Source organism: Salvelinus sp. IW2-2015, linkage group LG19 (assembly GCF_002910315.2).
Source record: "Salvelinus sp. IW2-2015 linkage group LG19, ASM291031v2, whole genome shotgun sequence".
Classification (NCBI taxonomy): Eukaryota; Metazoa; Chordata; class Actinopteri; order Salmoniformes; family Salmonidae; genus Salvelinus; species Salvelinus sp. IW2-2015.
Window position 1 is genome coordinate 18968604 of NC_036859.1, and position 15641 is coordinate 18984244.

Below are 15641 nucleotides of genomic sequence, written 5' to 3' on the forward strand. Positions count from 1 at the left end.
ATGCCTTTTATATTTTATTTATTTATACATATATTTGTTTGCCTTCACCTCCCTTATCTCACCTCACTTGCTCACATTGTTATAGACTTATTTTTTTTTTTTTTTCACTGTATTTATGACTATATGTTTGTTTTACTCCATGTGTAACTATGTGTTGTTGTATGTGTCGAACTGCTTTGCTTTATCTTGGCCAGGTCAAATTGTAAATGAGAACGTGTTCTCAATTTGCCTTCCTGGTTAAATAAAGGTTAAATAAAATAATAAAAAAAATATTAATCTATAATTCATATAAATTGCTTTGCTCAAGGGTAAAATTATATTTTGTTATGGGACTGACCTCTAATATGAATTCAGGAGCAGATAAGGATATTTCGAGACTCATGCAATGCAATGACTGAGCTAGAAGCAAAACAATAATACTTATGAAGCCATTGTTTTCTACAGAAACTACTGTCCAAGGGTGGTCTAACGTTTTGGCTCGAGGACAGTGCTCCAGACTCACATTTTCCCAAAAACTTTTTCAGTTGGTGGCAACAGCCCATGATTTGGTGGCACACACAACATTTTTCACAGCAATAGACTACATTTTAGTTATCTTTTAAAAGCAGGGGTTTAACTGGAGAACAMTGTGTTTTTTGGGGGGTTTTCACACAATTTAAAATCAATGTAGTTATCACAAAGCTACCACTAACAGATCCCGATCATCATAAAGGGAAATGCAAATTAAACCAAAACCTAACGAAACAATGCTGTAATGTTAGTAGGAGGAGAAAAAGGCAAATATCTTAGCTACTTTATTAACCGTAGCTGTAATACACGAGGGAGAGAGAGGCTCAAAGCAGAGCCGCAGCTCAAAAGTGAGTGACAAGGGGAGCAGGGAGGGTGCGAGAKATGGTAACCAAGTCGACTTGCGCTGGTAGACAAACGTATTTCTAGTTATTGATCATCTCATCTGATTACATGGTTCCTGTCTTGACTGCATCAAACCGAGAGAAGCTAGTTAACTAGCAAATGTTAGCCAGGCTAATTGAGACTACATACAGTGGGGAGAACAAGTATTTGATACACTGCCGATTTACTTGTTCTCCCCACTGTATAAATTCTCCCCCCCCAAAAAACAACCTAAGTAGTACTTCAAAGTATTTGTACTTAGTTATTTTACACCACTGGCTGTGTGATTTGTCAGAGCACTTCAATTTATATGATTTGCAATGAATGGTGTGGGTGTATGAGTGTGTGCCAATACACCCCTGAAGGCACACTGATCCAGCTCCAAAATCAATCTAGGTTTGTGTTAAATTAGGCAATCTGTGTACTAGCATCAGCTAGTCCGAGTAAGCTCACACATACTGAATTACTCTGAGGTCCCTAAAGTCATGAATGGGCAGAGAACAGGTCACGACCAGAGCGGTCACCCGAAACATCTGCTTTAGTCAGGGCTCGCCTCTCTCACACACACACACACACACACACACACACACACACACACATACACATCTGTTGAGGACAAAAGAGCTGCAATCAGGGTGATGGAGCAGAGCAGCAGGGCCGAGCTGGGACTTGACTACGGAGATGACTGTAGAGCGGTCAGCTATAGCGTCAGCTAGTGCTAATCGGCTGTACCTGGAGCAAAACTCTAGTATTTTTCATCCTGTAACTTGTTCGCCATCTTCTTTTTAAATAGTGAGTCAACATGTTAACACTTATTTMCATGACTGATCATAACTAATTTTCTTGTGTAGTGAGCAATATGTTTGGAACATCAAATCACAATACCTATAGAATCGCTATACATATCACATTGGCACCTTAGTATCGTGATAATATTGTATCGTGAGGTCCCTTGCAATTTCCAGCCCTAGTCATCAGTGTGGTTGGGTATTCTTGATTGTCACCTCTGAATCAAAGATGATGGCGTTTGGAGGTTAGGACTTGAGGGTATAGGTTGGTATGTCCTTTGTTAGAAGACAGGAATAGACTGGTTGGTTGTTTAGCAACAAAACAGACGTAGATTGTTGACAACATGTAAACATTTGTCTCCAATGTTTATTGAAAACATTAAATACATTTGCACAATTGCACTTGATGGTCCCGTGTGGCTCAGTTGGTAGAGCATGGCGCTTGCAACGCCAGGGTTGTGGGTTCATTCCCCACGGGGGGACCAGGATGAATATGTATGAACTTTCCAATTTGTAAGTCGCTCTGGATAAGAGCGTCTGCTAAATGACTTAAATGTAAATGTAAATGTCTCTCAAATACATCGCTACAGTTGTTGGTTAGCTAACTAGCTGTTTTWATTTTTTTGCCTTATTAGAATAGACATCAGTCAAAACACCTCTAAACAAGACATGGTGTCAAGATGAAACGAGCCACCTATGATTCCCTACATGGCAGCTTGCCATTGTTGGTCGATCCCAGTCATCTGCCCCATTTGACGCGTACACATTTGTTTTCGTGACGTTGTCAGCCAGCCCGTCTAATATGGGCTGTTTTTTGAAGAGTAAAGTAAATGGGATGTTGTGATACTAGGCAGGTCAGATGTCCTGTTCTGTCTATATTCCCCTCCCCCTCTCGATCACTGACTGACCCGTAGCCCTGTTGAAAAGAGTTCCTCTCTCCCCAGAGACCAGGCTTTAGAGGGGACGTGGACGAGGGTTGACAAAATACTTCCAGCGAGTATTAAACCGCTCAGCTTGTAGTTCAGTGGCGTTATGGTGTGTGTGTGAGAAAGAGGACTCAGGATGCAGTGTAAGGCAATGGAGTTAACATATATTACACACGTAGGTTACTCAGAGCTGTGTTTCCCCTATATTTATTCAGCAACATTAGCCCACTGTAGGGCTGGGCGATATATCAGATTAATTTGAATGTATGTTTTTGYGCGATATTCCAAATGCCAATATCGCAAGAATCAAGGTTTTGTTATTTCTGTTTTTATGAGTGTTTATGTCCGCTTGTTCTCCATGTTGCATTTTGGCCCTAACAAAGGGAGTCGTTGTCCCAAATGCGGGAAGGCAGGCAACATGCTTAGGTCAAAAATAGGCCCATAGAAATGCATTGGCCTTTGTTATCCTGTATGATTTACACACACACCAAGCCTCTGCCTTTCACGCCAACAAAGTTGAGATCACATCTTCCTCTCTGACAAGCAGTTGCAACTCACTATTTGAGGTTTGGTCCAACAGTATCGGTCATATGAACACCAAAACACATTGAGACATTTTACTGTAATAGAGAAGCTCACTTTTCTAACAATATCCTTTTTATGTTTCAACTACTTAAATTGCATGCAGAGCAGACACTACAAAAACGAGAGTATCAATGAACATTGATTCTCGAAAATGACTGAAATATAGTTGTCCCTTTGATTTCAACATCTGAACAAAGTGGACAGACTAACATGCTTTTCAAACAGTTGGAGACAGAGTGAGTTCATAACAGTTCAACCTTGTTTGCTAGCAAATACACTGAACAAAAATATAAACCAGTCAGTCTCCTTTGCGTAGAGTTGAATGTGGCCTGTGGAATGTTGTCCCACTCCTCTTCAATGGCTTTGTGAAGTTGTTGGATATTGGCGGGACCTGGAACACTYTGTTGTACACGTCAATCCAGAGCATCCCAAACATGTTCAATGGGTGACATTAGGGCTGGGCGATAAATCAATATCAATAATTATCGAGGTAATTACTTCCCTCCAATAACGATATAAAAACGTTTAGATTAATTTTCGATAATGCYGATATAGAATAATTAGGTACAGCAGTCCATATCACTTCTGACGCAGCAGGAACATGTGGAAAAGTGACAATATGCACGTGGAGAGGTATACTACGCCCACTAAAAACCACTTAGCACATTGAGTGATGGAGTAGCCACTATTAACCATGAAAAATGAGTGATGTAGGCAAAAACAGTGGCAGTGATAGCCATGGCGAAGGAGCAGAAGTTACGAATTACAACAAAGAAATTATTGATAAAAAAGGTTAAACTGTTTAGTAATTTGGAAGTGGTTTGGCTTTTTGAAGTCCGACAAAGAGCAGAGCAATGTTCGGTGCAAATTGTGCCGTAGACAGGTGGCTACGAAGTCTGGTAATACAATAAATCTTTTTCAACATCTGAAGCAAAATCACTCTTTGGAACATGCAGGAAGTTTGAGTTTGTGCCGCGGTATTGATAAACGCCCCTCRAGCACCAGCCAATCTAGGGATGTTTGCCTGACGCAATCAACACTGACAGCGTTTATGCCCTACAAGCAAACATCGAAAAGACAAAGACATCACAAATGCTATTATGCATTGCTAACAATTAGCACAGTCGAAAAGGAAGGTTTCAAGTGGTTTATCAATTTAATTGACCTCAGTTCACAAACATGGAACAATTTTTCCTCAAGTATAATTTTATGTGTAGCTCACATAATATATATTTTTTAACCTTTATTTAACTAGGCAAGTCAGTTAAGAACAACATMTTATTTACAATGATRGCCAATCAGGGAACAGTGSGTTAACTGCCTTGTTCAGGGGATTTTTACCTTGTCAGCTCAGGGATTCGATCTAGCAACCTTTCGGTTACTGGCCCAACGCTCTATACCACGGTTTGTTTTGGCATTCTTGAGTTTGAAGCAGATATGCACCTTTTTAAACATTATTTGATTAATATTGTGATAATTATTGTTATCGAGTGAAAAAATATATAGATATCGTGATAATTTTTTTGCCATATCGCCCAGYCCTAGGTGACATGTCTGGTGAGAATGCAGGCCATGGAAGAACTGGGACATTTTCAACTTCCAGGAATTGTGTACAGATCCTTGCGACATGGGGCCGTGCATCATCTTGCTGAAACATGAGGTGATGGCGGCGGATGAATGGCACAGCAATGGGCCTCAGGATCTCTTCATGGTATCTCTGTGCATTCAAATTGCAATCAATAAAATGCAATTGTGTTCGTTGTGGCTGTAGCTTATGCCTGCCAATACCATAACCCCATCGCCACCATGGGGCAGTCTGTTCCCAATGTTGAAATCAGCAAACCACTCATCTACACGCCATAYACATGGTCTGCGGTTGTGAGGCCGGTTGGAAGTACTACCAAATTCTTTAAATCAACAGTGGAGGTGGCTTGTGGTAGATAAATTAACATTCAATTCTCTGGCAACAGCTCTGGTGGAAATTCCTGCCCCWCAACTTGAGACATCTGTGGTGTGACAAAACTCCACATTTTAGTGGCCTTTTATTATCCCCAGCACAAGGTGCACCTGTGTAATGATCACGCTGTTTAACCAGCTTCTTGAAATGCCACACCTGTCAGGTGGATGGATTCATTTGGCATTTGGCTCACTAACAGGGATGTGCACAAAATTGGCGAGAAACTAGCTTATTGTGCATATCATTTCTGGGATCTTTAATTTCAGCTGATGAAACATGGGACCAACACTTTACATGTTGTGTTTATATTTTTGTTCCGTGTATATCCAAGTTGGTTTAACTTGAAATATAAAGATTAGCTGGCTAATCACTAGCACGTGGGCTTGAGAGATTGTTGATGGGACCTGTTTTTATTTTCTATAGCCCGATGCCTGCTACAAAAAGTTTAATTATTAGTGAATGTGCATTATGCATGGTTCTAGTTAAATTTGTAACTACAAAGGGCATTTTCATTGAAATACTTGAAAGCCAGATCAGTGATTATTGCAAAAAAAGCAGGTTAAACTATTTTGATAAAATAATTAAGTAATTTGTGGGTTTTATGGTTGTGGAAGGCTTAGATTTAGCCTAGGTATAACTTCAAAAGCCCTGAATTCATTAGATTATTGCTGACTCTTTTAAATGCAGTGTATTTGTCCTTTTAATTGTACAACAACGCTTATTTCGTTAACTACTTTTTTTTAAATCGAGATCTGAATCGCCCTTAAGTTAGAAAAAAATGGATGATTTTTAGGCCATATCGCCCATCGCCTCTAAATTGTCGCCACCGCTGCAAAAAAATATGCTGTAAGACGCACTTTCAAATGGATACTAGAGGTCGACCGATTAATCGGAATGGCCGATTTAATTAGGGCCGGTTTTCAATTATTATTATTTTTTTTACACCTTTATTTAACTAGGCAAGTCAGTTAAGAACACATTCTTATTTTCAATGACGGCCTAGGAACGATGGGTTAACTACCTTGTTCAGGGGCAGAACGACAGATTTTTACCTTGTCAGCTCGGGGATTCAATCTTGCAAACTTACGGTTAACTAGTCCAACGCTCTAACCACCTGCCTTACATTGCACTCTATGAGGAGCCTGCCTGTTACTCGAATGCAGTAAGAAGCCAAGGTAAGTTGCTAGCTAGCATTAAACTTATCTTATCAATCATAATCACTAGTTAACTAGTTTATCTAGCGTGTCCTGCGTTGCATATAATCGGTGCGCATTTGCGAAACAGGACTGTCGTTGCTCCAACGTGTACCTAACCATAAACATGAATGCCTTTCTTAAAATCAATACACAACTATATATTTTTAAACCTGCATATTTAGTTAATATTGCCTGCTAACATGAATTTCTTTTAACTAGGGAAATTGTGTCACTTTTCTTGCAACAGAGTCAGGGTATATGCAGCAGTTTGGGCCGCCCTGCTCGTTGCGAACTGTGTGAAGACTATTTCTTCCTAACAAAGACAGCCAACTTTGACAAAAAAAGCACAATCGTTGCATGACTGTACCTAACCATAAACATCCATGCTTTTCTTAAAATCAATACACAGAAGTATATATTTTTAAACCTGCATATTTAGCTAAAATAAATCCAGGTTAGCAGGTAATATTAACCAGGTGAAATTGTGTCACTTCTCTTGCGTTCATTGCACGCAGAGTCAGGGTATATGCAACAGTTTGGGCCGCCTGGCTCGTTGCGAACTAATTTGCCAGAATTTTACGTAATTATGACATAAAATTGAAGGTTGTGCAATGTAACAGGAATATTTGACTTATGGATGCCACCCGTTAGATAAAATACGGAACGGTTCCGTTATTCACTGAAAGAATAAAACTTTTTTTTTCGAAATGATAGTTTCCGGGATTCGACCATTTTAATGAACCAAGGCTAGTATTCTGTGTGTTGTTATTATGATAATTAAGTCTATGATTTGATAGAGCAGTCTGACTGAGCGATGGTAGGCACCAGCAGGCTCGTAAGCGTTCATTCAACCAGCACTTTCGTGCGTTTTGCCAGCAGCTCTTCGCAATGCGTCAAGCATTGAGCTGTTTATGACTTCAAGCCTATCAACTCCGAGGTTAGGCTGGTGTTAACCATGTAAAATGGCTAGCTAGTAGGTGCGCGCTAATAGGTTTCAAACTCACTCGCTCTGAGACTTGGAGTAGTTGTCCCCTTGCTCTGCATGGGTAACGCTGCTTCGAGGGTGGCTGTTGTCGATGTGTTCCTGTTCGAGCCCAGGTAGGGCGAGGAGGGACGGAAGCTATACTGTTACACTGGCAATACTAAAGTGCTATAAGAACATCCAATAGTCAAAGATATATGAAATACAAATGGTATAGAAAGAAATAGTCCTATAATTCCTGTAATAACTACAACCTAAAACTTCTTACCTGGAATATTGAAGACTCATGTTAAAGGAACAGCTTTCATATGGAACTTAAACGTTAGCTTTTTTACATGGCACATTTACTTTCTTCTCCAACACTTGTTTTTGCATTATTTAAACCAAATTGAATATGTTTCATTATTTATTTGAGTCTAAATTGATTTTATTGATGTATTATATTAAGTTAAAATAAGTGTTCATTCAGTATTGTTGTAATTGTCATTATTACAAATAAAATAAATWAAAAAATTGCCSRWTTTTAATMGGTATCGGCGTTGAAAAGTCATAATCGGTCGACCTCTAATGGATACATTATAATTTATAGTCCATTTAAATGGAAATACATTTTGTGATGTCGGCAAACAAATACAAAATATATTATATGCAGAAAGTTAGTACACAAGTCAGACATTTTATATATTCAAAGCCTCTGCTGCCTAGTCGCTGGCTCAATGGCGAAGTCTGTGAACAGCTAGCAATGCATTGCTACCCTTGCCACCACTGCWGAAAAAATCCTAGGGTAAATACTGCTCAGAGGATAAAGAAAAATGTTGCTCTCTGCCTTGCTTTTGTCCTCTGTCCTTAGTGTGACCATTGCCCACTGTTTAGGGCCCCTGAAGTGCACAYTTGGGCCTGATAGAAACCTTTTCCAGCCAGACCATTGACAGAGCTGCTGCAGCAACAGGGTCCTTCGCTCTGCAGGCCCTACCTCTACCCTCAGCTGATGGATATGTCTTGCATACCTCTCCTTTCTCTCCCTTTCTACCTCTGCTATTTCAACTCCATAATTYCTTCTGGCTGTGTGCTTAAATCCAGGCATTTCTATCTGTCTGTTTGCTGTAACCTGCTGCTGCCGTCGGCATTCACTTTTCCTCTAGTTCTGGGCTATTAAATAATACGTTTGTGGCTGCTTTATATTTTCCTATTTCACACMTRTRYACRYGTRWAWWKKRRMRYKTTTTKTTWRKTTTTTTTTTGCGTATCCCAACTCTCCCGGAAATCCCTTTTGGAGAGTGGGATCATGGCCAGGGTATGCCATTATCAACAGCGRAGCTGGCACAATTAGGATTAAGAGCCTTGCTCAATGGCACATCGACAGATGTAACTGCCTTAGCGGACTCCGCCGCCARTTTGTGATTGGGTTTATGGGCTTTTAACACTGGTATAAAAGCAAGAAGTGAAATTWTATTTTTAGGAATCCTGCTGTTTAGGAATCCTGCTGGTTTTATGCTAGTTACACASAATGAACAAAACCTAGTATTGGAGTAKTTTTAGTAGCTGTAGAAGTCATCATGTTCCAGTGGGGCTGTCAATCATCCTCTATAGMTTCTGGAAGGTTCTGTTCCTGCATCCTGGCAGGCCTTGCTCTCTCTGGCTAGGGRGCAGGGTAGTGGGGACACAGAAACCTGTGTCGGCGATGCCAGTGTTGCAGCCAACGGTGCTGATGGGCTGATACTGTTAGTCCTTATGGCTGCTGCTGGTCAGTCAAGTCATGCAGCACCCCCCCCAGGAGCACTGAGTAGGCCTATCCTCCCCCTAGAGCCTTAGGTATGCATCCAGAATATGAGAAGGAAGCGAACGAGAGATGGAGAGAGGTTTGAGACAGTCAAGGCTACTGTCTGAGGGGAAAGGAACAGGCATTCATCCGCTCCACTCATTCCCTTTAGCTCTCCAAGGTCTCTTCTGCTGAGCACGGTATTACAGTGGCCATACTGATGAGCTTTTCCAACGAGTGCTATGAATACACCTCTAAGAGAACTGTTTTTGTTTATTTGTCCTGTTCTTTATTTGGTTGTCTCTATTCTGCTGTGTTCTCCTCATGACTTCAAGGGCAGGTTGTGTAACCTGTACACAGCCTCAGTACAGTGCCCAGTACATGTTTTCTCTCTCTAGATTGTAAAAGTATAGTTCTGCCTTGGATTTGTTTATTTTCATTCCATCAATGGCTGACCCCATTCAGTCAATTGTTTGGTCGATAGGCTGTTGGTCAACCAAGATTATTTTAGTCGAGCAGTGGCTATATATACAGTGTATATATGAGATGGCGCCGGAGGAGATGGCTGCCRTTTTCCRGGCTCCTAACCAATTGTGSTWWTGTTTTTTTTCGCCTTATTTGTAACTTATTTTGTACATAATGTTTCTACCACCATCTCTTATGACCGAAAAGAGCTTCTGGATATCAGGAAAGCGATTACTGGACAAATATTTTTTCTTTAACGAGTCAGACACGAAGGATTTACTTCAGACACCCGACTAGGCCCAAATCCCTGTCATTGCATGAAGAAGAGACAGATATCGGGGACGTAGGTCTGGTGCCTTGTAAGGATCCGATGCGAGTGAGTAATCCCCCTCTGCACGTTGGCTAATAGGACTGACAGTAATCGTTGGATAACAAAATGGATGAGCTCCGATTTTAAGACCCCTATCAATGGGACATTAACATGTCTATGACAGGGGTTCCGCTAGCGGCACCCCGTTCCGCTAGCGGAACCCTCGCCAACAGCCAATGAAATAGCAGGGCGCCAAATACAAATCAACAGAAATCTCATAAATCTAATTTCTCAAACATACAAGTATTAGGCACCATTTTAAAGATAAAATTCTCATTAATCCAGCCACAGTGTCTGATTTCAAAAATGCTTTACAACGAAAGCTCCACAAACGATTGTTAGGTCACCACCAAGTCACAGTAAAACCCAGCCATTTTTCCGCCAAAGAGAAGGCACAAATAGAGATAAAATTAATCACTAACCTTTGATCTTCATCAGATGACACTCATAGGACTTCATGTTACACAATACATGTATGTTTTGTTCGATAAAGTGCATATTTATATCCAAAATTCTCATTTTACATTGGTGTGTTATGTTCAGTAGTTCAAAATCATGCTATGTTTTTGCAGAGAGCCACATGAATTCACAGAAATACTCATAATAAATGTTGATAAATTCAAGTGTTATGCATGGAACTTTAGATACACTTCTCTTTAATGCAACCGCTGTGTCAGATTTTTTTAACCTTTAGGAAAAAGCATAAATCTGAGAACGGCGCTCAGAAACCAGCCAGAGAAATATCCCCCATGTTGGGTAGTCAACATTATTCATATAAATATTCACTTACCTTTGATGATTTCATCAGAATGCACTCCAGGATCGCAGTTCCACAAAATGTGTTGTTCTTATATGTCCATCATTATGTCCACCAATAGCTTCTTTTGTTAGGGCGTTTGGTAAACAAATCCAAAAGCGCGTCTGGTCCATTCAGACGAAACGTTAAAAGTTATATTACAGGTCGAAGAAACTTGTCAAACTAAGTATAGAATCAATCTTTAGGATGTTTTTATCATAAAAGTTCAATACTGTTCCAACCGGAGAATTCCATTGTCTGTAGAGAAGCAATGGAACGAGAGCTAACTCAAGTGAAAGCGCGTGACTGAGAACGAGGCTGTAGGCAGACCCCTTAGTAAAACGGCTCCCATCCTGCCCCCCTTCACATGAGAAGCCTGAAACCACGTTCTAAAGATGGTTGACATCTAGTGGAAGCCTTAGGAAGTAGGAAATTAACACATATCCCACTGTGTATTTGATAGGAGTGAGTTCAAAAACTACAAACCTCAGATTCCCACTCCCTGTTTGGATTTTTTCTCAGGTTTTTGCCTACCGCTATGAGTTCTGTTATACTCAGACATCATTCAAACCGTTTAGAAACTTCAGAGTGTTTCTTCCATAAAATAATAATATGCATATATTAGCATCTGGGACTGAGTATGGAGGCATTCACTTAGTTTGACAAGTTTCTTCGACCTGTAATAACTTTGAAGTTTTTCGTCCGACGTTCGGCTGGACCTGCATGAGCGTTTGGATTTGTGTACTAAACGCGCTAACAAAAGTAGCTACTTGGACATAAATGATGGACATTACCGAACAAAAAAAACATTTCTTGTGCGAGTCCTGGGAGTGCATTCCGACGAAGATCAGCAAAGGTAAGTGAAGATTTATAATGCTTTTTATGAGTTTTGTTGACTGCACAATTTGGTGGGTAACTGTATGGCTTCCTTTTGTGGCTGAACGCTGTTCTCAGATTATTGAATATTGTGCTTTTGCTGTAAAGATTTTTTAAATCTGACACAGCGGTTGCATTAAGAACAAGTGTATCTTTAATTCTATGTAAAACATATCTTTCATCAAAGTTTATGATGAGTATTTATGTTATTTGACGTGGCTCTGCAATTTCTCCGGATATTGGAGGCATGTCTGAACATGGCGCCAATGTAAACCGAGATTTTGGATATAAATATTAACTTAATCGAACAAAACATATACAGTGGGGAGAACAAGTTTTTGATATACTGCCGATTTTGCAGGTTTTCCTACTTACAAAGCATGTAGAGGTCTGTAATTTTTTATCATAGGTACACTTCAACTGTGAGAGACGGAATCTAAAACAAAAATCCAGAAAATCACATTGTATGATTTTTAAGTAATTAATTTAAGTAAGGAATTTTTATTATGGGATTTCTGTTTGAATTTGGCGCCCTGCACTTTCACTGGCTGTTGTCATATCATCCCGTTAACGGGATTGCAGCCATAAGAAGTTGACATCTTAACTTCAGGATTGGTTGGCCCCCTGCGGGATGGTTGCGCTAATATAGGCTAATGCGATTAGCATGAGGTTGTAAGTAACAAGAACATTTCCCAGGACATAGACATATCAGATATTCTAAAACTTTGCACATACACTGCTGCCATCTAGTGGCCAAAAGCTAAATTACACCTGGCCTGGAATAATACATTATGGCCTTTCTCTTGCATTTCAAAGATGATGGTGCAAAAAAAAAAGAAGACTTTTTTATTTTGTATTATCTTTTACCAGATCTAATGTGTTCTCCTACATTCCTTTCACATTTCCACAAACTTCAAAGTGTTTACGAATGGTACCAAGAAAATTCATATCGTCGCTTCAGGGCCTGAGCTATAGGCAGTTAGATTTGGGTATGTCATTTTAGGCAAAAAAAAGAATAAAAAGGGTACGATCCTTAACTGCATTTTTGGTTAAAGGCTTGTAAGTAAGCGTTTCACTGTACGGTCTACATGTGAAATGCGGCACATTTGACAATTTTTTTTTTATTTATATATATTTTTTATGGCACACGAGACAACTGTCTGAGTGGACTAATCCATTGCGGAGGCCGCAGGGATGTATCACTAGTAGTACATTTACCTCAAATTACCATACTTTCTCATCACAAATGTTTGATTTTGCTAATTTCTGTTAAAGCATTCAATTTATTATTATTATTATTACAGTCTTACTGTTGTCATTGTAGGAGTGGACACGTTGTTTGCAGAGCGTACAACCTAGGCTACACTTGTGAGAAGTTTTGGTTTTTTATTATTCCATTTACGAGTTGTCAATTTATTAATTGTCTTTTGTTTGGAGCGGTCCTATCAATCTTGAGTAAGCACACACACCTGATTACGCATAGAAGTAGGCTTAGGCTACCTGCCTTGCGTGGAAATGTAGAGACTTATAAATGCCCATTTGGGGATCTGATGCTCTTTCTGATTGTCTTAACTCACCATCACTGTGTAGCTTCTCAAAGTAATTTTTTCTTTGCCTCAAACGGCAGGTAAACAGTCTGTTTTTACATCTATTGAGAATGACAATAGTTCCTCAATGTAGCACACTTTAAAAATCTTTCCAGCYCCTTCCCTTCGATAACCACTCTGCATGCTCTGATCCAGTGGAAACGTTATAGAAAAGGCCTACCTGATTACTTCTTATCCCTTGCGCAAATAGCCTACAGCTGTATCCGTCTGWCCAGCACAGAATATTTTATACAATGTTTCAAGTTTGGTAGCACAAGCTTTAGGCTGGACCAAGTTAATACAATGTTTCAAGTTCCTTGCAAACAGGCCATGTGTAGCCAATGTGATTTATTAGATATTTTTATGAGGATATTTTCTAYCTGCGGGCTGCAATGATTTATTTGTTGGCTTTATGTAGGCTATTTTTACATAGTCAATGTTACTTTTAGATTTGTATAATTTTCATTTAGATAGAACTTTGATTAACCACATGMCATTGATTTTGAGATGGAATTCGCCAGCCGTGAGTAACCACTGCGAATGAATGAGCCGCCCTGTTCAATGCAATTGTAWGATCAAGCATATTATTGAAGCGCGAATGTTTAATCATCTTGGCAATGGATTTCAAGACACAGCGCTGTGACAATAATTATGAAGTTTGGGAAACACTAAGATCCTATGCACAATGTAGSCTAATCAAATGTCTAATATTAGGCCTAACGTGGAAATGCAATGCATCAATGGAACGCAACTWAAGGATCTAAAGATCCTGGGTGTTTTAAATAAAGGGGACAACACCTATAATGGAATGAAAGGTTGAACACATCTAAAATGCCAATTGGTCAATGTGCTGAAACGAATGAATGTATTTTAAAGCATTGAAAGAGGTCTAAAGGGGCATTGCGTTTAACAATGAAATCAACAACTGTGCCATTGTAAATTGAGTGAATTAAAAGTGAATGATGGCGGATGAAAACCCAAATGAGACTGCACTGGAGAGGACAGAGGCGCATTAAAGTTCACTCTATGCAGCCCGGTGAGGCAAACTGTGAATGAGGGTCTTGAAGCATTTGTTGTTCTCAATGACTTTAAGAATGSTCATGAATCTGTGCTAGAGCTAGTCACGAAGAAGAAAAGTGACAGGAGAGTATTAACTATCAACCAAGAATTAGGACTTTTCCACCTTTTTCAGGAAATGTTCATAAGTGGAGCCACAAACGCTCATTGAACCACATGACAGCATTTCAAATGTGTCAAAAATATCAAGTAAAACYAAGTATTCTAAGGCTGCATCGTCCTCCGCATGCCTAAAAGCTGAGGCAGAGAGCAGCACTACTCGCTCGCCAAGCATCATTACAGGACAAGCATGCATTGGAACTGGAGAAAGCTCAACTGGATGATAGGATGGAAAAAAATGGAACTGGACACGGAAATAGCAGCAATTTCCGTGAGTCAATTTCTCAATCCCATTCCGTGGCAGCACACTTACGAAGTCAAGAAGATGGAATTTACTCCTATTTTGAGAACCAGGAACCCGAACCATCACCTGTTGAGTTAGCAGGATTAGGTGTAGTTCCAAAGACCCCACTACAAAGGGTTTTACAACAGATGACAAAGCCATCAAAACCCATTCAGAAAACAGTCATAAACCAGCAGCCAACAGCAAGGTCTAACGATCAACACAGAATCAACACTGAGTATCAGCCATAATACCAGCCAGGATAACCTCTCTACTAACATGCAAAGGCAGAATGAAATTGCCGACSTCCTTGTACTACAGTACAAACAAGCCACACTCCCTGTTAGGGAGATACCTATGTTTGACGGTGAACCTCTAAACTTTAGGCCATTTATGCGTGTATTTGAGCATGGCATAGAAGATAAGACAAGCAGCCACCAGGATAGGCTCTATTACCTGGAACAGTACACCTCTGGTCAGCCCAAGGATCTGGTCTGCAGTTGTCTGCATATGGAAGCCAGAAGAGGCTATTCAGAGGTTGTTAAAGGAATACTTTGGCAATGAAATCACTCCATAACCCTCAAAGATCGTCACTACTACTTCTCGTTGTCCTGCCAAACAACCGTGATATGGCAGAGCAGCAGGGCTTAAACTATCAGGAAGTTAAAGGACGAAGTTTACGCTGCAAAATACAAAGCGTTTTCATGGAAAGGGTAAATGAAGTTATGACGAGCAGGTACACAAGAACAGCGCTCGGAGAAGGGCAAGGTATGGTACATACCACACCATGGCGTTCACCATAAGCTCAAAGGAACAATAGGAGTGGTGTTTGACTGCTCATCATCATATAAAGGCACATCTCTCAACCGTGAACTCCTTCAAGGCTATGACCCCCCCCCCCACCCCACCCCCAACCCCCCACACCCACCACCCCCACAACCCCCCCAACCACCCCCCCCCCCCCCATGGCAAACACGCTTCATCGGAATCTTGCTAAAGATTTCG

The 15641-nt window shown here is 40.3% G+C and overlaps 1 protein-coding gene across 3 annotated transcripts in view; it reads left to right on the forward strand.

Moving 5' to 3' along the window:
- LOC111979509 (TGF-beta receptor type-1) overlaps positions 1-15641 on the forward strand; it is a 113583-nt gene that overhangs the window by 7871 nt on the left and 90071 nt on the right. Inside the window, exon 2 of one of the 3 annotated variants that reach the window (XM_070448863.1) lies at positions 4730-4850. The exons of the other annotated variants lie outside the window; for them this stretch is intronic. The gene's annotated coding sequence lies outside the window, so the exon portion shown is untranslated. The remainder of the gene's footprint in view (positions 1-4729; positions 4851-15641) is intronic. 3 annotated transcript variants of the gene reach the window in all.